The sequence below is a fragment of the Myotis yumanensis genome, unplaced genomic scaffold, assembly GCF_028538775.1.
Source record: "Myotis yumanensis isolate MYYU_CA2020_CCGP unplaced genomic scaffold, mMyoYum1.0.hap1 SCAF_2, whole genome shotgun sequence".
In the NCBI taxonomy this organism is placed as follows: domain Eukaryota; kingdom Metazoa; phylum Chordata; class Mammalia; order Chiroptera; family Vespertilionidae; genus Myotis; species Myotis yumanensis.
Window position 1 is genome coordinate 126,638,700 of NW_027223753.1, and position 22,446 is coordinate 126,661,145.

The 22,446-nt window shown below is 39.6% G+C and overlaps 1 pseudogene; it reads right to left on the bottom strand.

Moving 5' to 3' along the window:
- Nucleotides 1-9,045, bottom strand: part of LOC139002580 (broad substrate specificity ATP-binding cassette transporter ABCG2-like) — an 85,826-nt pseudogene extending 76,781 nt beyond the window's left edge.
- Between the last annotated feature and the right edge of the window lie 13,401 nt (nt 9,046-22,446).

Consider the following 22,446-nt stretch of genomic DNA (forward strand, 5'->3'; position numbering starts at 1 on the left):
TTTTTTGTTCTTCAACTGAGTACAAACCAGTGCACACTTGAGAAAGCTCTCCAAGACTGTGGGGAATTCATCAGAAAGGATCAGGCATATCAATCACCAGGAAACACACAGGACTGTGACTAAGTCATGATTTCACAAACTGTAGTGAGGATACTCACAGGAAATTCCTATGGACTTTAAAATACAATTAAGGGGCTATTAAGAACAACTTCATGCCAGGATGTTTGAAAATTTCAATGAAATTCATTTATTTTTGAGATGCTGTAACTCCATTTAGAATACCAAGAATAGCTTGACATCTAACAAGACACTGAATTTTTGTTTACACATTTTTCCACAAAGAAAAATCCAAGCCCACATAGATTGCTGGTTAATTCTATAAACATTTAAGAAAGAATTAAATGCCAATTTTATATTAAAATAAAAAAGGATGAAAAACTTTCCAATTTATACTTTAAGACAAACATTATCCCATCAAAGTTAGGTATAGACATTACTAGTATAAATAAAACTATTACACAAGTATTCTCTGTGAATATAGATTCACACAGCAGGTCCTCAACGGATGTCATTTCATTCAATGTCATTTCAGTATAATGTTAATCGGACACTGTAGAAAGTTAACTCTTGTATCTATCAGTTATCATATGGTAAAACTGGTTTTGTTATATGTGTTTTGCCACAGTTTCAAGAACCTATCGGCGATGTTAAGTGAGAACTTAATGTACATTCTTAACAAAATTTTAGCCAATAAATCCAATAATAAATAAAATGGTATCTGGGATGTTCCATAAATGTACATACACACACACACACACACACACACACACACACACACTTTGAATAATTATAAAGGCAATGTTTATGAAAACACATTTCCTTTTCAAAATTGAGCTATCAGCTGTTAAAGTTGTATGCATTTTTTGGGGACACCTTGTACATAATATAGCATGACCAACTGAGCTTTATCTCATAAATTCATTTTGGTCCAACATTTGAAAACCAATCAATTTATTTGATTATACTATAACAATGGTATGATAATCTCAACAGATGCAGAATGATTTGATAAAACTCAATATCTATTTTTGGGAAAAATGTTTATCCCTAGCCAGTGTGGCTCAGTTTGTTGGAGCGTCATCCGAAACACTAAAAGTTGGTGGGTTTCACTCCTGTCAGGGCACATACCTAGGTTGCAGGTTTGATCCCCCCCTTGGGGTACATACGGGGACAGCAGATCAATGTTTCTCTCTCACCCTCTCCTGTCCCTTCTCTCTAAAATCAATAAAAACATATTCTATGATGAGGATTTAAAAAAACAAAAAACAAAGTTTAGATAAACAAAGCAGGAAGTAAACCCCTTTTCAAATGCTAAGGGACGTCTATGAAAAATGTACAGAAATTATCAGATGATGAAAAATGAATATTTTTCCATTTGAGATTGGTAATAAGGGTAAGATGTATGTTCTTGCCATTTTTATTCAGCCTAGACAGTGCAGTAGGCATACATATTAAAATAAAATTACTTCCTTTCTCTGTAAGAAATTAGATAAATACATTGCATAAAGGTAGAATTCAATAGTGTGTTATTTTAATCAAAGTCTTGTTATCCATAAGTTACAGGAATAATATAGAAGCCCTTCATAAAAAAATAACACAAAACCAGTTTCTTAAAAAAAAGTATGGGTACTTTTGCATACACAAAACCCAAACAACTAGACCTTGAAATAAACAAAACATGGTAAAAGAGGACAAAAGATACATTACAAAAAGGAAAATATTTATAACTCATAAACACCAAGAGCTAATAATTGCCTTAAAATGTGAGAAGCTTCTAAAGTCAGTGTGAACAATGATTTACAATCTTACAGAAATATTAATATAAGCTATGAATAGACACATTTATAAATGCTTCTCAAATATGAAAAAATGCTATATTGAAATAACATGAAGAAAGAGTACTTACAATTATGAAAATAACATTTCATCCATAACATTTCAAATATTAAAAAGTTTAAGCAAAATAGATAATTGAGACTACAACAAACTGAAATGCTTCTATACAACACAGGAAATTATCAACAATATGAAAAGGCTGTGTACCGAATGGGAGAAAATACTTGTAAATTGTATTTCTGACAAGGGTTAATATATAAAACATATAAAGAACTCATACAACTCAATAAGAAAGGAAACTGTGATTTAAAAATGAAGGGAGGTTCTGAATAGACATTTTTCCAAAGAAGACATACAAATGTCCAATAAGTGTATGAGAAGGTGCTCCAGATCAGTTATCATCAGGAAAATACAAGCCAAAACCACAATGAGGAACCACCGCACACCTGCTAGAATAGCTATTATAAAAATTACAAGAAGTAACAAGTGTTAGTGAGGATGTGCAGAAAAGGGAAGCCTCATACACTGTTGGTGGGAATGTAAATTGGTGCCGCTACTATGGAAAACAGTATTACGTTTTTCTCAAAGACTTAAAAATAGGGTATTTCTTAGGAAAAAATCAAAATAATAACTTGAAAAGGTATATGCACCCCAATGTCCATTATATCATTACTAGAGGCCTGGTGCACAAAAATTTGTGCACTCGGGGGCGGGGTCCCCCAGCCCGGCCTGTGCCTTCTCGCAGTCTGGGACCCCTCGGGAGATAACGACCTGCTGGCTTAGGCCTGCTCCCGGGTGGCAGAGGGCACACCCAATCCCTAGGTGCAGCCCCTGGTCAGGCTCAGAGCAAGGCCGATTGGGGATTTGGGGCGCCGCCCCCTGCCATGCACAGAGCAGGGCGGATTGGGAGGTTGCGATGCCACCCCTAGTCACGCTCAGGGTAAGGCCGATTGGGGGGTTGGGGCACCGCCCCCTGTCACACTCAAAGGCAGGGTCGATGGGGAGGTTGCGGCGCCACCCGCTGTCACGCACAGAGCAGGGCCGATCAGGGGGTTGGGGCTCTGCCCCCTGTCACTCACAGAGCAGGGCCAATCAGGAGGTTGGGGCGCTGCCCCCTGTCACTCACAGAGCAGGGCCCATCAGGGGGTTTGGGGCTCTGTACCCTGTCACACACAGAGCAGGGTCGATCAGGGGGTTGAGGAGCTCCCCCCTGTCATGCACAGAGCAGGGCCGATCAGGAGGTTGAGGAGCTCCCCCGTGTCACTCACAGAGTAGGGCCGATAGGGGAGTTGGGGCACCGCCCCCTGTCCCACACAGAGCAGGGCGGATCAGGGGGTTGGGGCACTGCACCCTGTCACACTCAGGGCAGGGCCAATGGGGAGGTTATGGCTCTACCCTGTCACACACAGAGCAAGGCCCGTGGAGGGGGGTTGGGGTGCCACCCTCTATCAACCACAGGGCAGGGCCGATCAGGGGGTTGGGGCTCCGCCACTGTCACACTCGGGGCAGGGCCAATGGAGAGGTTATGGCTCTTCCCTGTCACACACAGAGCAGGGCCCATAGGGGGGTGTGGGGGGGTTGGGGCTCTGCACCCTGTCACACACAGAGCAGGGCCGGTCAGGGGGTTGGGGAGCTCCCCCTATCAGGCACAGAGCAGGGCTGATCAGGTGGTTGGGGCGCCTTCCCCTGTCATGAACAGAGCAGGGCGGATAGGGAGGTTGTGGCCCCGCCCCCTGTCACTCACAGAGCCACAGGGCGATCAGGGGGTTTGGGCACTGCCCCCTGTCACGCTGATCCCGGTGCCGGGAGCCTCGCTGCTCTGCTGATCCCGGTGCTGGGAGGCATATTACCCTTTTACTATATAGAATAGAGGTGCATGGGTGGGGTCCGGCTGGTTTGCCCTGAAGGGTGTCCTGGATCAGGATGGGGGTCCCCACTGGCGTGTCTGGCCAGTCTGGCTGAGGGGCTGAGAGCTGTTTACAGGCTGGTGGGTAGACTGAAGCTACCAACCACTCCTTTTTTTCTTTTTCTTTTTTTTTATTCTGGGCCAGCTTTAGCTCTGAGGCCTCAGCTGCTAAAAACAGGTTGCTGGCCTTTGGTTTTCTTTCTGTATTTGATACAATGTTGCAGTCCGTCGCTGACTGAAAGCCGGTTTCTGGGGTTTTGTTTAGCTTCTATATTTGCAATATAGTTGCAGCTTAGAGTTGCAGCTGAGAGGCCGGCAAGTCAGACAGGGAACGTTGGAGTCCACAGTCACTGGAGCAAGCAAGCCTCCCTGTTAGCTTCAGTGCATGGCTGCCGGCTGCCATCTTGGCTGACAGTTAATTTGCATAAGGATATGCTGATTAGCCAATGGGAAGGGTAGCGGTCGTACGCTAATTACCATGTTTCTCTTTTATTAGTGTAGATTTACAACAACCAAGATATGGATACAATCTGTGTCCAAGCTAAAAAGAATGGATATATCCTAATATATATGAAAACCCTGGATCCATCACATCCACGAAGACCCAGGAGGCTGGACAAACCAGAAGTCAGTGCGCTGCCAGTGACCCAGCACTGTCTGCTGAGGGGGCTGTGAATCAGGCCCAGAGAGAAGCCTAAAGAGAGAAGCAGAGTCTGATTTGTAGCCTCTGTGGCAGCTGTTGATCAAAACTTGCCTCTCTCTTTAGCTCTCATCAGCAGCAGTGCCTCCATTTCTCTTCAGGCCTCCACCTGGGCTGTTGATCAGCCCCGCCTTTCTGATTATGCCCCATTGATAGGCTCAGAGACACTGATTGGCATAGAAACTGACCAATCAGAACCAAATCTGGGTCAACTGTGAGGAGCCAATGGCTGCCTAGGAGGCAGAGCTTTTGATGCTTACTGGCATAGAAACTGACCAATCAGAACCAAATTGGGGTCAACTGTGAGGAGCCAATGGCTGCCTAGAAAGCTGAGCTTTTGACACTGACTGGCATAGAAACTGACCAATCAGAACCAAATTGGCTGGCAGAGGAGGGCAGTTGGGGGCAAGATCAGGCTGGCAGGGGAGGGAAGTTGGGGTGATCAGGCAGGCAGAGGCAGTTAGGGTTGATCAGGCCAGCAGGGGAAGACAGTTGGGGGGAGGGGAACCAGGCTTGCAGGGGAGGGCATTTGGGGGCAACCAGACCAGCAGAAGAGGGCAGTTGGGGGTGATCAGGCCAGGAGGAGAGGGAAGTTGGGTGCCATCAGGTCAGCAGGGAGGGCAGTTGGGGGTGAGATCAGGCCAGCAGGGGAAGGCAGTTGGGGGTGACCAGGCTGGCAGGGGAGGACAGTTGGGGGCAATCAAGCCAGCAGGGGAGCAGTTAGGTGTTAATCAGGCCACCAGGGGAGCAGTTAAGTGGTGATCAGGCTGGCAGGCAGAAGCGGTTAGGGGCAATCAGGCAGGCAAGCAAGCGAGTGGTTAGGAGCCAGCAGTGCTGGATTGTGAGAGGGATATCCGACCGCTGGTCAGGCATCCCCCAAAGGGTCCCAGAATGGAGAGGGTGCAGGCTGGGCTGAGGAACACTGCGCCTCCCCAAGTGCACGAAAATCGTGCACTTGGCCTCTAGTTCAATTATAAGAGAAAATAAAATTTGCCATATAAGACAACGTGAATGAACTTTTAAGGCATTAAGCTAAGTTAAATAAATGAGATATAGAGAGATAAATACTGTATGATCACAATTATATGTGGAATTTAAAAAAAAAAGACTTCCTAGGTAAAAAGAACAGATTGAAGATTGCTAGAAGGGGATAGTGGTGGGTGAAATGGATTAAGAACCTCAAAAAATACAAATACTTTCAGCTATAAAATAAGTCATAAGGATGTAATAATGTATAGCATGGTGACTATAGTTATAATGCTGTATTGTATATTTATAAGTTGCTAATACAATAAATCTTAAAACTTTCATCATAAGAAAAATATAACTGTTGGTTATGGAAGTTGAATAGATTATGGTAATTATTTCATGATATATACAAATATCAAATCCTTACGTTGTATGCCTTAAACTAATATAATGTTTAATGTTAAATATACCTATTTTTTAAAATTAAGCTTGGTAATTCCCTGAGTTTAAGTGGGTTTTATGAAACAGGTACTCTTCAATATTGCTGGAAAGAGTAGACACTATACATTGCTATGGAAGAATTTGAAAATTTCTATCAAAATAAAAAAAAATGTTTAAATGCAATTCAGCAATTTTATTATTGGAAATGTATCCTTCAATTAAAAATATATATGTGACATATTGGAAGACAGCCCTTCACAGGTCTTTCACATTCCCACATGTATTGTGATCAGAATCACTGACAGTCTTGTTCCAGACATTCCGTTCAAGGAAGTTTGTATAGTGAGCAACTTTGAAAAATAAAGATAATATTTCCTCCAGAACAAGTCAGTTTTGTTTACTGTCCAGTATAATAAAGATAATGTTTCTCTCTGAGGCAAAATGGAGGCAGATTGTGTTTTTTGAGCTCAGTGTTCTTCCCTGGCCAGAGTGGCTCGGTTGAGCAACATTCTCTGCACTGAAAGGTTGCCTTGCTGGTTCACTTCCAGTCCACATACCTGGATTGTGGGTTTGATCCCAGTTTGGGGCACATATGATCAATATTTATCTCTCACATCTCTCTCTCTCTCTCTCTCTCTCTCCAATGTCCTTGGATGAGGAAATAAATAAACAAACAAACAAACAAACAAATAAATAAATAAAAATAAACTTAGTACTTAGTGTTCTTCTCTTGTAATAACATCATCCACAGTTTGCAGGTATCACCTGGCCCTCTTTGCACCACCTGTGTGGACTGGGGCACTAGGAATCAGTGCAAATAACAATACTCTGGCTACTGCTACTGCTGTGAATAATGTCTTTAACTCATGAATCTCATGTCTCTTGCCAGAATCCACAAAACTATGGCATGATACACTGTAAATTTGCAAGAAGGGTAAAGTTTCATACCATTCAGAGTCTTGATAGAATAGTCAATGCATTACTGTTTGTGATATCAAATAGAAACCTGAATGTCCAGCAAAAGGCACAGGTCCTGGTTAAATAAATTATGGTATATGCACAGGACATATTAAAATTTAATATTATTAAGTTATTAAAAATAAATTTAGCTCTAGAGACATTGAAGCATACAACAGACTGATGTATTTCAGAGGGAGGGGGGTGGGGAAGAGATTAACCAAAGAATTTACATGCATATATGCATAGCCCATGGATAGCTGATAGTGTGGGGAAGGCTTGAGGAGGGAGCAGGAGTGGAGTGGAGGGGGTCAATAGAGGAAAAAAGGGGACATCTGTAATACTTTCAAAAATAAAGTAAATTAAAAAATAAATAAACAAATGTAGCTCTATATTTATTAATATTGAACAATCTTAAGGACTTTTTAAAGAAGAAAGCAAGTTAAAACATTTTGTAACATGTGATACCACCTGTATAAACAAACCAGGGAAAGAGTGAGAGAGGGAGAGAGAAACACATGCATGTGCATATTTTTATTTGGTTTACTGTGTCTTACAGGCAAATTTAAAAGTCAGTAAAAATATATTCTTTTAAGAAATAATACCAATGGGCTGTTGATTCCTTCTTAATTATATATAATATTCATTTATACCAATACAAAAGTAATAAATTAAATAATTTAGCCGTGACCAGCATGGCTCAGTTGGGTAGAGCATCAACCCATGCACTGAAGTGTCATGGGTTTGATTCCTGGTCAGGGCACATATCCAGGTTTCATGTTCCATCCTGTTAGGGCACATACATGATGCAACTGATTGGTGTTTCTCTCTCACAGCAATGTTTCTCTCCCTCTCCCTCACTCTCCCTCCCTCTCTCTTTAAAGTCAATAAAAATATATCCTCCAATAAGGATTTAAAAAAGTAATGATACATTATTTTTGTATCCAGTCAATAATTGCAATAACTTTGTATAAATGGTGACACTAGCTGCCGTCTTCTTCTTCCTCTTCTCCTCCTCCTCCTCCTTCTTCTTCTTCTCCTCCTCCTTCTTCTTCTTCTTTTCTTCTTCTTTTAAAGCAAAGCTTTAAAATAGAAAAGATCCCTGCTGCAGGTAGGGGACCCAAGAATGTGCCCTGCTAACTTCCCATTGGTTGGTTTGAAAAATTCAGCCCTAGCAACATCCATACATTTTAAACTTCAAGGATCCCGCTCATTTTCCCCGCCCTGAGTGTTCAGCCCAGGATCAGGGCCCTTTGGTCTTGTGATTTTATATGAGACAGGGTATGGCTGACAAACTGGTTTCTGGTCTTGGGGTTCAACTGCACCTGCCCTTTACACTCTCCTGCTGTCCCTAACTAGTGCAGTCCCTAACTGCCTAGCCGCTCCTAACTCCTCATCCCCCCCCCTCCAACTGCTCTTACTATTTCTACCTGGTAAGAGCACTGGTGATGGGCAATTATCGTTAGGGTTCCATCAGAGGTGGGTGATAGGGGACCATGGAAGATGGGAGCTGCCATTTAGGGTTCCATTTCCATGAACATTTGTAGCTTGCTTGCCTCTATTCTGGTGGAAGCAAAATATACGAGTAAATTCAAAAGGCAAGATCCAAATAGTAGTACTAACTTAAGCATAATAAGTGGAGACAAAATGGGTAATAGCCATGACCACAAGGAATTTTTTAAAAAATATATATTTTATTGATTTTTTACAGAGAGGAAGGGAGAAGAATAGAGAGTTAGAAACATCGATGAGAGAGAAACAATGATCAGCTGCCTCCTGCAAACCTCCTACTGGGGATGTGCCTGCAAACAAGGTACACGTCCTTGACCGGAATCGAACCTGGGACCCTTTAGTCTGCAGGCTGACGCTCTATCCACTGAGCAAAACTGGTTAGGGCCACAAGGAACTTTTGAATTGAGATAAGAATGACAGGAGCCAGTTAGGGCCCTGTCCTGCCTGTGCTTTCAAGTTGTCAATGAGTTTGATGTTCTTTTTTATAATATTAAGATTTTCCTTTACCTGTAGAGGATGTGTTAATCCACATGCAGCAGGTTTCATTTATCAGAGTACGTGTCCCTCCTCCTTCTACTGTCAGTATGTCTATGGCCTTTGATTCTGGAGGACCATGGGCTAGGGAATTTAGTGATTCCTGTTGAGCTTCAACTGCCCCCACCATGGCCTTCCAAGACTGGTGGGCTAAGATTGTAAGGTTAAGAAAAGACCTTTCTAGTAAGGGGATTCCAGCAAACCAAAAGAGACCTCATGGAATGGGGTGACCAACACCTGGCCTCTGGAGTATGGGATTGTCATGGGCATGTCCGCCCCAATCCTACTCCACCAACCCTGGGGTGAGGCGAGATAGTGCCTTTATAGCCATACCCGCTCTGTCTACTTTTCCGTGGATGGCCCATACCTTAGGGCAGTAGTTCTCAACCTTGGCTGCACATTAGAATCACCTGGGAATCTTTTCAAAATCCTGATTTCTGGGCCTCATCCTCCAGAAATTCTGTTTCTTTGTTATGGGGTGGGGCCACAACATTAGTAACAAAAATAGAGATAGACTCATAAGGAGCAGGATGACAGGTAGTGGGGTTGGGGGGCAAGTGGAGGAATTGAGCAAAAAAGAAAGAAAAAAGAAAGAAAGAGGAAAAACTCATAGACAAGGAGAACAGCGAACAATGTGACGATTTCAGGGGAGTAACAGGGGAAGAGGTGGAGGAGGCCAGAGGGGAATAAATGGTGATGGACAAAGACATGAAATGGGGTGGTAAACACAATACAATGGACAGACGATGTGCTGTAGAACTGTGCACTTGATACCTGTGAAAGTTAACCCATGGAAGAAATATTTATATATCCCTCACTTTTTAAGTAAGATTTGTTCCTAGACAGTTCTGCTCAGTGGATAGTGTCAGCCTGCGGACCAAAAGGTCCCAGGTTTGATTCCCATTAAGGGCACATACTTTGGTTGTAGGCTGCTCCCCAGCCTGAGCCCTGGTTAGGGCTTGTGCAGGAGGCAACCAATTGATGTGTTTTTCTCATTTCAGTGTTTTTCTCTGTCTTTTCCTCTCTCTTCCACTCTCCCTAAAAATCAATGAAAAAATATCCTTGAGTGAAGATTAACAAAAAAATAAATTTTAAAGTAAGGAGTTTTAAAAAAAATAATTAAGGACATAATAAATCAACTTAAAATACTGAAAATTATTCTGATGAGACACACCATCCTTGCCTTTTGGGCAGATTAAAACAAAAATCACACACACTCGTAGACACACATTGTACATATCTTGCATACTTAATTTAACCTAAGGCTAATGTTTTAAGTAACCAGAAATACCTTGGAAGCTGTCTTTAACCTGATGTATTATAAAATATAATTGTCTTTAAATAAAGTTATTCAGACTAATGACTCAATGTGATTGAATGCACATTTATGTTTTTATAATCTTATACACCATCTATATAATGCTAGCTTATTCAACTAGGACCTGTAAAGTTTAGGGAACATACACAAGTAGAATTAAAAAATATATATGTATTTTTTTATACTTAACATTGATAGCTCAGAACACATAGCCTTTTTCATTGAATGAGTAGTATTAAACTACACTTGTTTACCAAAGTGTATATAAATGCAAACTTGATTTTTTAATTCATTTTTTTAATATTGGAAATATAAGAAATTCAGTGTTTTTTAATTTCTGTAATTTTTAGGTCTATTTAATTTATATGAACATTTACTTATTTCTAATTAGACTGGAGATACTTTAAGAGATTTTAGAGTTAATTTGGTAAGACTATCTGGAATTAAGAAAATATAACACACACACAAATATATACATAAAAATATGCATAAGGATATAGGCAAAAATAGAGAGTTTATATTTTTAAAACTTTAGCCATAGCTCAGATATAAACACACACAAAAAAAGCAAGTATTATTGGTTTACAACAAAGAGTTCACTCTTATCTTTGACCCACCTTTGTATTTTATCATAGCTGTGTTTTGGCAGATTGAAAAAGTGGAGTTTACCTGTTCAATATGAGAGCTAAAGTGTCCTCACCTATATTTGTGGAAGAGAACCCTAAGATTTTCTTTGTCATGATGTATGATCTTATGGAGAGTTTGTACTCCAAATGATGGAGGAGATACCATTTGGTCATCTGGGTATTTCCAAACTCATCTGTGTGGATGAAATATACAGTCTGATCTCAGTTAGCTGTTTTAGCCTCAGATGGTTACTTCTGTGGTCCTTGGGCCTTGCAAGTGTCACCAACGGGGGCAGGAGGCCTCAAATTCAAGTGACATAAGGAGTGGGGGAGCTGAAATGGGAATGGGAAGGTCTGGTAGTAGTGTGGAGGAGATAGGGCTAGTGAAGAGGACAGCTCAGGGAGCTGAAGGGCATGTCAAAGTGTAAAAATTGAGATGAATACATGGGGAAATATAAGGCAAGAAATATAGGAATACTGGAATTGATTAAGTCAAGAGTTTGAGATATCAAGTCTAACATAATTATGGATGATGACAGTACCTTCAGGGTACATATTTTGATATATAACTGAAATGAAGAATATTAACTCAATAAAATATTGAGTTAAAACCACAAATTGAACAGGTCAAAGAACTATAAATATACAATATTAAACAATTATCAGATCTGATGTTTCATTTATCAAATATCATGTCAGATACTTTCATGAAATATCCTTTATATGTTTTTCACAATGCATGAGTTTAACAACTCCCACATTATAAACCATAACAAAGAAAAAAAAAGAATGTCTGTTAAGTTTAGTGTGGAGAGTAAAAAAAAAGATGTGGTGCTGGTTAATTTATTTCTTGTTGTATGGGCACAGCCTCACTCTGAAGCAAGTGAATAACTTACTCAGGTTCTGGCTGACTGCCCATGGCTTTTGATTGCCCTGTTCTCAGGCACTTGATAGCAAGATCTTTTCTTTACAGATTCAGTTTGCCCATTATCTCCTTTTAAGAGATTCTCTCAAAAGACATGACCATAACATTTTCAAACTCTCTAGGGTCAATACCACGTTATCTCTCTTTCGCCTCTCTCTTATCATGTCCCAGGCTTCAGAAATTCATTTCAGTGTGTTTTTTTTTGGTAAAACTCTGAGCGTGCAGTTCTCAGTACTTACCACACTAGGAATGTTTATACAGCATGACAAAATCGATCCATTACTTTCTAAATTTCCTCACACAATGAGGACATTCAACAAAATATTCATGATTCAAACCTAAGGAATAAAAGAATTATTATGTAACCCTTCTGAGGAGGCATTTAGCTCATGACTCATCCCAGCTGCATAACTGTTTTACTTATGAAACTTAAAGCATTCTAAGACTCACACTTTTTCTTCCATTTGATGTCCAAACTAAAATTTTAGATTAATAATGTTTTAGTTACATAATGAATGAGATAATCATGAATGCTTGATTGTGGTGAATTTTTTGAAAAGAAGGAAAACACAAAACAAATAAACAAGCAAGCAAACAAACAAAAAAAACACTTAACAATTTAAGAGATTCGTTTAGCATGAATAGATAATAAATCAATCAAAAACAATAAATAGTGTTCCTCCTCCCGTCATCATGGACGCTTAACTCCTTTTCCAACTATAATTTTTATAAGGTATATTTTGAGGCAAAGAAATATGCATAATCTTTTACAGTTTCCTCTTTCTTTTCATAAGGCATTACTAATTCCAATGGAAAGATAAACTAATCTATTGTAAGATTGTCATTTCTCAATGATTACTAGCAGACTAATATTCTATCATGTAATAAAACAAAATTATTACTGTAAATTAAAAAAACAGAATTTTATAAGATTAGAATTTTATAAAATTAAAAGCCTACATAATGCTCTCATCAATAGTTGTCTAGGTTATGGTATTATCCATTTAAAAATAAGAAACAAATCAACAACAAAAACCTAACACATTAAAGCTAGCTAAAATTATTTTTCAGTTATATTTGTATACTAGTGCACATCAAAAGAAAATTAATTAGAAGGTGGCCGGCGGGGCAGGACTGGGAAAGACATGCCCTGGAGCCAACCTCCCACAGTCCCTCCCTGGCGTCTGTGGAGAGAGTGGGGTACCTCTGGCAGGTGGGGTTCTTCAGCCTGGCCTGTGGGGATCAGGCCGAAATCAGCTCTCCAACATCCCACGAGGGGTCCTGGAGTGCGAGAGGGCACTCTGCAAAGTTGCTGTTGTACAGGGTGTGAAACGCAAACACAAGTGTGCAGCAAACCAGATTCGGGGTCGACAGTGCCCCAGCCACAACATAACCCATGGCCCAAGGTGGAATCATGTGGCCCCACGAGGAATCAGGCTCCCTCCTTTCTGGTTTCAGGGTGAGTCACCAGAGAAGAGCCACTGTCAAGTCATTGCAGCTCGGCAGCTCCTGCTTGAGCGTCTGCCCCCTGGTGGTCAGTGCACGTCATAGCGACCAGTCGGACAGGTGGAGGGACACTTAGCATATTAGATTTTTATATATATAGATAATTACAATCTAGAATCTTCAGCTATAGAAGTTTGACTTCTATCAACAAACAAATGGCGTTCCCAAACTGTGTAATTTGTGAAGTCTTTCATAAATTGACTAGACCAATGTGGCTAACTTTTTTTTAAATTTAAATTCTTTATTTTTTTAAAAAAATATATTTTTATTGATTTCAGAGAGGGAAGGAGAAGAAGACAGAGATAGAAACATCAATGATGAGAGGGAATCATCGATTGGCTGCCTCCTGCACGTTGACCAAGCCTGCAACCCAGGCATGTTCCCTTGACCAGAATCGAACCTGGGACCCTTCAGTCCACAGGCGGATGCCCTATTCACTGAGCCAAACTGGTTAGGACTAAATTCTTTATTGTTTAAAGTATTACATAAGTCTCCTTTTTCCCCCATTGACCTCACCCCAATCCCCCAGCATCTGCCCCAACCCGCCCCACTCCTATCTGTGTTCATTGGTTTTGCTCATATGCATGCATACAAGTCCTTTGGTTGATCTTTTACCCCCTCAACCCCACCTTCCCTCATAGGTTGGACATTCTGTTCTATGCTTGTATGACTCTGGTTCTATTTTGGTTCCTCAGTTTATGTTCTTCATTATATTCCACAAATGAGTGAGATCATGTGATATTAATCTCTATCTGACTGGCTTATTTCACTTAGAATAATGCTCTCCAGTTCCATCCATGCTGTTGCAAATGGTAAGAATTTCTTCTTTTTACAGCAGCGTAGTATTCCATTGTGTAGATGTACCACCATTTTCTTTTTTTTTAAGTAACAACTTTTTATTTATTTATTTATTTATTTATTCATTTATTTTTATTGTCTAAAGTTTTACAGATGTCTCCTTTTTCCCCAAATTGACCTCCTCCCCCATCCCTTCCCAGCCTGGGCAAGCACCTACCACCCTAGTGTCTGTGTCCATTGGTTATGCTAATAACCAATGAGTTATTAGCTATAAGTTATTAGTTATAAGTCTTTTGATTGCTCTCTAACCCCCTTGCCCTACAATTTTTCTCTAGATCAATCTATTCTTTCTCCAACTGGCTTATTTCGCTTAGCATAATGCTCTCCAGTTCCATCCATGCTGTTGCAAATGGTAAAAGTTCCTTCTTTTTAATAGTGGCATAGTATTCCATTGTGTAGATGTACCGATTTTTTAATCCACTCATCTGCTGATGGGCACTTAGGCTGTTTCCAAATCTTAGTTATTGTAAATTATGCTACTATGAACATAGGGATGCATATGTCCTTTCTGATTGGTGTTTCTGTTTTCTTGGGATATATTCCTAGAAGTGGGATTACTGGGGCAAATGGAAATTCCGTTTTTAATATTTTGAGGAAACACCATACTGTTTTCCACAGTGGCTTCACCAGACTGCATTTCCACCAGCAGTGCAAGGGGGTTCCTTTTTCTCCCTATCCTCTCCAACATTTGTCATTTGTTGATTTGGTGATGATAGCCATTCTGACAGGTGTGAGATGGTACCTCACTGTTGTTTTGATTTGCATCTCTTGGAAGATTAGTGACTTTGAGCATGTTTTCATATGTCTCTCAGCCTTAAGTATGTCCTCTTACAAAAGGTGTCTAGGTCTTTTGCCCATTTTTTGATTGGATTGCTTATTTTCCTTTTGTTAAGTTGTATGAGTTCCCTATAAATTTTGGAGATTCAACCCTTTTCAGAGATAACATTGGCAAATATGTTCTCCCATGCAGTGGACTTTCTTGTTGTTTTGTTGATGGTTACATAAAGGAATGAAAGAATATACAGTGTTCATGAATTGGTAGAATCAACATCATTAAAATGTTCATACTACCCAAAGCAATCTAAAGATTTAATGCAATCCCCATTAAAATACCAACTGCATACTTCAAAGACCTAGAACAAACTCTCCAAAAATTCATCTGGAATAAAAAAAAAAAGGCCCCAAATAGCTGCAGCAATCTTGAGAAAGAAGAACAAAATTAGAGGTATCACAACACCAGATATCAAGCTATAGTACAAAGCTACTGTTCTCAAAACTGGCTGTTACTGTCACAAGAAAAGACATATAGACCAATGGAACAGAACAGAGAACACAGAGTTCAACCCAAATCATTATGCTCAATTAATATTTGACAAAGAAGGCAAGAGCATACAATGGAGTAAAGACAGTTTCTTCAATAAATGGTATTGGGAAAATTGGACAGATACATGAAAAAAAAATGAAACTAGACTATCAACTTACACCATACACAAAAATAAACTCAAAATGGATAAAGGACTTAAACATAAGACTGAAAACTATAACAATCCTAGAGGAATCCATAGGCAGCAAAATAGCAGACATTTGTCCTAGCAATGTCTTTACCAATACAGCTCCTAGGGGAATGAAAACCAAGGAGAAAATCAACAAATGGGACTACATCAAAATAAAAAGCTTCTGCACAGCAAATATGGTTCAGTTTTAATGGAAAAACTGACAAGGATGATGAGTAACCTGAAACCAGATGTATGAAAGGGTCCATTTTTATGCTAAGGCCAGAAGAAACAAAAGATCAATTTGCAGCCTTAGCCGATTTGGCTTAGTGGATAGAGTGTTGGCCTGGGTTCCATTCCAGTCAAGGGCATATACCTTGGTTGCAGGTTCCCTGGCCCTGGTTGGGGTCCATACAGAAGCAACCAATTAATGTGTCTCTCTCACATGGATGTTTCTCTCCAGCTCTCCCTCTCCCTTCCACTCTCTAAAAATTAATGGAAAAATATCCTCAGGTGAGGATATAAAAAAAAAAAGATCAGTTTGCAGATCTTGAAGATAAAATATAGTGTGAAGGTCCTGTGAATGGAGCCATAACTTTAATAAAGGGAGACCATCAACTCACTGTAAATCAACAAGCAGAGAAGAGAGAAAATAAATATCCTGTTCTCACTTACTGCCACACTCTAATCTTACTGGACAAGACACTGGATATTTTACTGGACGTTTTGCGATTACATTTATATGTTTTGAAAACATTGATAATTTGGTAATTCTATGAATTGGAGTAAATTAATAAATAACATGTTCTAGTTGTCTGTTATGCTTTTTAATATGATGGTACAATTTGTTATGCTTTCTTCACTTTGTTGACATAGGTGTTTTGTTATTTTAACCAATGTTAATATACCACACATTAAAGACAATAATACAATGCAATAAATTAACACTGTTAATATCAAATATTAATTATACTCTTAATATTCTGTTGAAAATATTTGTATGTATATATTTAAAGATGTACAAGTAGATAAGAAGAAAAAAGAAAAGCAAAAGGATCCTGTCATGTTTACTTGTTTTTTTGGGAATACACTATTTTTCTGTTTTTCATTTAAAAATGTTTCCAAAGGTTTTTTGTTTGTTTGTTTGTTTTGTTTTTCCTAATTTTTATTTTCAATAGAAATGCTATTTTAGAATTTAGGGTTAATATATGTTGTTCAACTTAAAGAGAAAGCCACCTGTTGGGAATTCAGCATTAATAGGGAAGCACAAGAATGCTAAATAACAAAAGGACAGAGTTTGTGGAAAGTCATGTTTCTTTCCCACTATAATTGTGTTGAAAAGGAAATAAATCCTCAGACTATGCACCTTGTATTAAAATTATGGTAACTTATTAAGGAATAATATAAACAAGCACACACAAGTGAAATATGTCCTGTGTAGATTCAATAAATATCTAATCTAATAAAAGAGAAATATGCAAATTGACTGCACCTCTGCTACGCCCAAGCCACGCCCACCAGCCAATCAGAGCGGCTATATGCAAATTAACCTCACCAAGATGGCAGCCGGCAGCCACAGAGCTGGAGCAAGCAGGAGGCTTGGTTTCCCCTTCAATGGAGGAAATCAAGCTTCCCGATTGCCCTGGCCAGCTGTGGCCACCGCTCAAGGCAACAAAGTTTCAAATATTATAGAAGATAAATAAATCCCAGATACCTGCTTCCAGCCAGCCTCCACTGGGAGCTTGGGTGGCTGGGGGTCGTGGCCAGCCTGCAAACAGCCATCAGCCCCTCTCCCAGACAGGCCAGGTACCCCAGCAGGGACCTCCACCCTCAGGGGATTTGTTCAGCCTGCAAACAGTCATCAGCCCTTCACCCAGGCTTGCCAGGCACCCCAGTGGGGACCCCCACCCTGAAGGGGCTGTGGCTAGTCTGCAAACAGCCATCATCCCCTCACCCAGGCTGGCCACACCCTCATGGAGTGAGGGTCCCCACTGAGGGGCTTGACCAGCCTGAAAACATCCATGAGCCCCTCATCCAGGCTGGCCAGGCACCCCAGTGGGGACCCCCACCCTGAAGGGGCTGTGTCCAGTCTGCAAACAGCCATCAGCCCCTCACCCAGGCTGGCCAGGCACTCCAACGGGGACCCCCACCCTGATCCGGGATACCCTTCAGGGCAAACCAACCGGCCCCAACCCATGCACCAGGCCTCTATCCTATATAATGAAAATGTAATATGCAAATTGACCCTAACAGCAGGATATCTGGGAATGCCTGGTCACTATGACACACACTGACCACCAGGGGGCAGATGCTCAATGCAGGAGCTGCCCCCTGGTGGTCAGCGCGCTCCCACTGGGGGAGCTCTGCTCAACTACAAGCCAGGCTGACGGCTGCCAGTACAGCAATGGTGGTGGGAGCCTCTCCCACGTCCTCAGCAGTGCTAAGGATGTCCGACTGCAGCTTAGGCCTGTTCCCCGCTGGCAAGTAGACATCCCCCGAGGGCTCCTGGGCTGCCAAAGGGATGTCTGATTGCCAGCTTAGGCCCAATCCACCAGGGAGCGGATCTAAGCCAGCAGGTGGTCTTCCCCTGAGGAGTTCCAGACTGCGAGAGGACACAGGCTGGGCTGAGGGACCCCCCTGAGTGCACAAATTTTTGTGCACCAGGCCTCTAGTTTGATAATAATGATAATGGTGATAATCAATGATATAGCTAAAATGCATCCTATAACATTCAGCTGACTACTGACTGTGACCCTTAAACAACAGAATATTTGAATGCTGTTATGTTAGCAGACTGATAAAGAGAAAGGAATTAAATAATGAATGATAAAATATTAACTTTAATATTTTAAGCTCTTTACTCTCCATGAATACATTTTACCTAAGAAAAATGAGGTATGATGAATAGCAAAACCTTTAATGATGCTCTTTTTGCAGACTGGATAATATTCCCACTTTATTTATTTTTAAATTTTTATTTTATTTTTTCTATCACCATTTATCCCCTTTCTGCCCTCTTCCACCTCCACACCCCACCCCACAATCACCATGTCCATGAGTTCTCTCTCTGTTGTCCATGCCCATGAGTTCTTTCTTTTCTTCCCCTTTCTTGCTCATAAACTCCCCTCTAACACTCTCACCCGCACCAGGCCTGTCTGCCTGCTCTCTATCTATGAGTCTATCTCTATTTTGCTTGCAAGTTCAGTTTGTTCATTAAATTCCAGATATGAGTGATATCATATGGTAATTATCTTTCTCTGGCTGGGTTACTTCACTCAGCATAATGTTCTCCAGATCCATCCATGCTATCACAAAAAATAAAATGTTCTTCCTTTTTATGGCAGAGTACTTTTCCATTGTATAATTGCACCACAGCATTTTTTATCCGCTCATCTACTGATGAACACTGGAAACCATAAAAATTCTAGAAGAAAACATAGACAGTAAAATCTTGGACATTTTTTGTAACAATATTTTTTTCTGATATATCTTCTCAGGCAAGGGAAACAAAAGAAAAAATAAACAAATGGGACTACATCCAATTAAAGAGGTTTTGTACAGCAAAGGAAATCATGAATAAAATGAAAAGACAACCTACTGAATGGGAGAACATATTCACCAATGATACATCTGATAATGGGTTAATATCCAAAATTTATAAAGAACTTATAAAACTCAACACCAAAAAACAAACAATCCAATTGAAAAATGGACAGAAGTCCTGGGTGGCCAATATGCACCCCTATGTTCATTGCAGAATTATTTACTATAGCCAGGACCTGGAAGCAGCCCACGTGCCCATCATTAGATGAGTGGATGAAAAAACCTGTGGTGCATTCACACAATGGAATATTCCCACTTTAAGTGCTATTAGTAGTCAACATTATTGGTGCTCCACTCAGAGCCCCTTTACAGGAGTATTCTTTTTACGGCATAGAAAATATGTGTTCCTTGGTAAAGGCCATAAGAAATGGAGTAAGATACAAATACTTTTTTAAAAAAATATATTTTATTAATTTTTTACAGAGAGGAAGGGAGATAGAGAGTTAGAAACATCGATGAGAGAGAAACATCGATCAGCTGCCTCCTGCACACCTCCTACTGGGGATGTGCCCGCAACCAATGTACATGCCCTTGACCAGAATCGAACCTGACCTTTCAGTCTGCAGGCCGACACTCTATCCACTGAGCCAAACTGGTTACGGCAAGATAAAAATACTTTAATTTGAAGTTTTATATGCAGTGTTTCTAACAGTTAGTTATTAAGAAAATAGAGAGTATGAGTAATCAAAAAATTTTTTGCATATCCTACAAATTTCTTTGTGAATACAGATTTTGTTAATATATCTAAATATATTTGAATGCTTATCTGTTGCCTTTTGTTCCTTTAATAATTTTTGTCCCAAAAATTACTACCTATCAAATAGCTTTCTTAAAAAAAAAATCATTTAGGTAATGCCTTGCAGATTAGAAAAAAAATATAGTATTTCTTGATATTGAGCTTATCCAACTTCTCCTTAATCTCTTCCCACTTAATCTATTCATTAACATTGTTTAAATATAATTTTTTCTTAGAATATTATCTTACAGATATATTAGAATCGCTAAAATATTTGTCTGTATATTTGTGTGCAATCCTGAGTTCAAATGTAAGGATAAACACATCAAGTAGAAATTATTCTGTAGAATAATAGAGTGAAATCACTAAGTCAAAGATTGTACTCTATGAAATTCTGTTCCAATAAATTTGCCGTCAATTTAGTCCTACAAACTATATGAGAATATGCATATACCATAAGCCACTAAAAATTATCAATGTTTTACTCTTAATATTATCAATTATACTGTGCTATTAACATTGCAATAATATTTTGCTATTATTACTAGTTAATATTTGCCAGTATCTTTCTGTTTATCTCTTTTTTTTAACTTTTCTTCAATACTTTTGTAAGAGTAGTTCTTTAAAATAACAAGTAGTCTAGTTCTGCTTGTGAAATCCAGCTTTAGTAATAAATGAAACAAGTCATTTAACATTCAGATGCAATTTATTATATTCCAAAACTTTAATTTTGTTTCCTGTTTGATTCTGTTTTGTATACTAATTTTTTTTTTAATTTTCTTGATTTGCAATATATTAAGTACTTTGTCTTTTGTTCTATTTTCAACTCTACATGTTAACCCATTCTAGTAACTATTTTCCCATTTCTGAAATATTAACTATATCTGCGCCCTTATCATTATTATTGGTACCCGAATGCCAAGCCAAAGTTCTTCCTGGGATCATGTCTCATGAAGTTCAATAAAATCAGGGACACAAACAATTAATGGAACCAAAGTTTATTGGGAGAAGCCAGTCCTGGAAAAGGTGTAGCCGGGGTTCTAAGAGCAGGCCAGTGTTCAGAGCTTCCTTTCCATGTTGCAGTCGGGAGTAGTTTAGTATCTGAGCAAAAGTCTAATAGTCTGTGTGTGGAGGCCCACATGGCCATAACCCGCGTGGACACAGGTATGTGCTCCCCCACCACAGAGCCCATTGTGTGCCAGGAAAAAGAGAGAGAGCGAGAGAAAGTGCACACATTTTAATTTAGGGGATGGGTAGTCTTGCTAGTTCCTAATTGATCTTTTCAAAGAATTCTGCCTAAGCAATATCCTTTGGATTGGTTTTTATGTCTCACTGCCCTGTGCTTGGTTTTCTGCACACCGCCTGCCTTAGCAACATCCATACATATTAAAGTTCATGTCTCTCTCATGAGTGCCTTCCTTCCCTGCCCAGTTGGGGTGCCTTAGTAACTCTGCCCATCTGGGTTCCTGATTCTACTTCCTCTCCTGTGGCTGCACCCCTGTCTACCTAGCTTCCTTCTGTCTCCTCATTATTATTATTAAAAAATAAGATACCTAATTAATTCTCCTGACCCCATCACCACTAATGTCCTCTCTATATTTTTGATGTCAATTAAGCAAAACCTTTAAAAGTGTTCTAACCTTCTAAACCAGGGGTCCTCAAACTTTTTAAACAGGGGGCCAGTTCACTGTCCCTCAGACCGTTGGAGGGCCGGACTATAGTTTAAAAAAAACCTATGAACAAATTCCTGTGCACACTGCACATATCTTATTTTGAAGTAAAAAAACAAAACGGGAACAAATACAATATTTGTATTTGCATGTGGCCCGTGGGCCGTAGTTTGAGGACCCCTGCTCTAAACTTTCTATGAGTGCTCTCATTAGATTTTTGTCTCAAAAAACTACATTCATGAGGCTTACTATTGTTTTTTTTTCCTAGCTGTTAGATGATAATCTTTTCCTTACAATGAGTCAACTCTATTCTAAGAATGCTGATAACCAATCCTTTTCTTTTTATATGAAATTATATGGCTTTTAAAAGCCCGTTGGTTTGTACTATCCTCTACCATTAATCTCTTCCTATATTGAAATTTCATAGTTTGCTCATTTGATTTCAGTGTGGAGTATTTTCCTCAGATGCCATATGTGCCTGAATTACTCTCTCAACTGCTATATATAAACCACTATCGTTCCTTAGTGCTAGTAAGAATGTTAGAAAGTTTGGGCATATTTAGGATGCTAGTGTCATTGTACATTTTTAACTGTAGTAGCTCTGACTAGGCTGCTTTCCCTGTAGAGTGTTTTGAATGAAAAGTCAGATGCCAAGTATTTTCTTAACAAGATGTGTTTTTTAGGTCAGAAATCACTAAGCTTTTCTGGTGTAATTTATTTTTTAAATTTTCTTTTTTTAATCTGTCTAAACCTTAGTGAAACATTTCAATCTACAAACATCTATAGATGTTGCTAT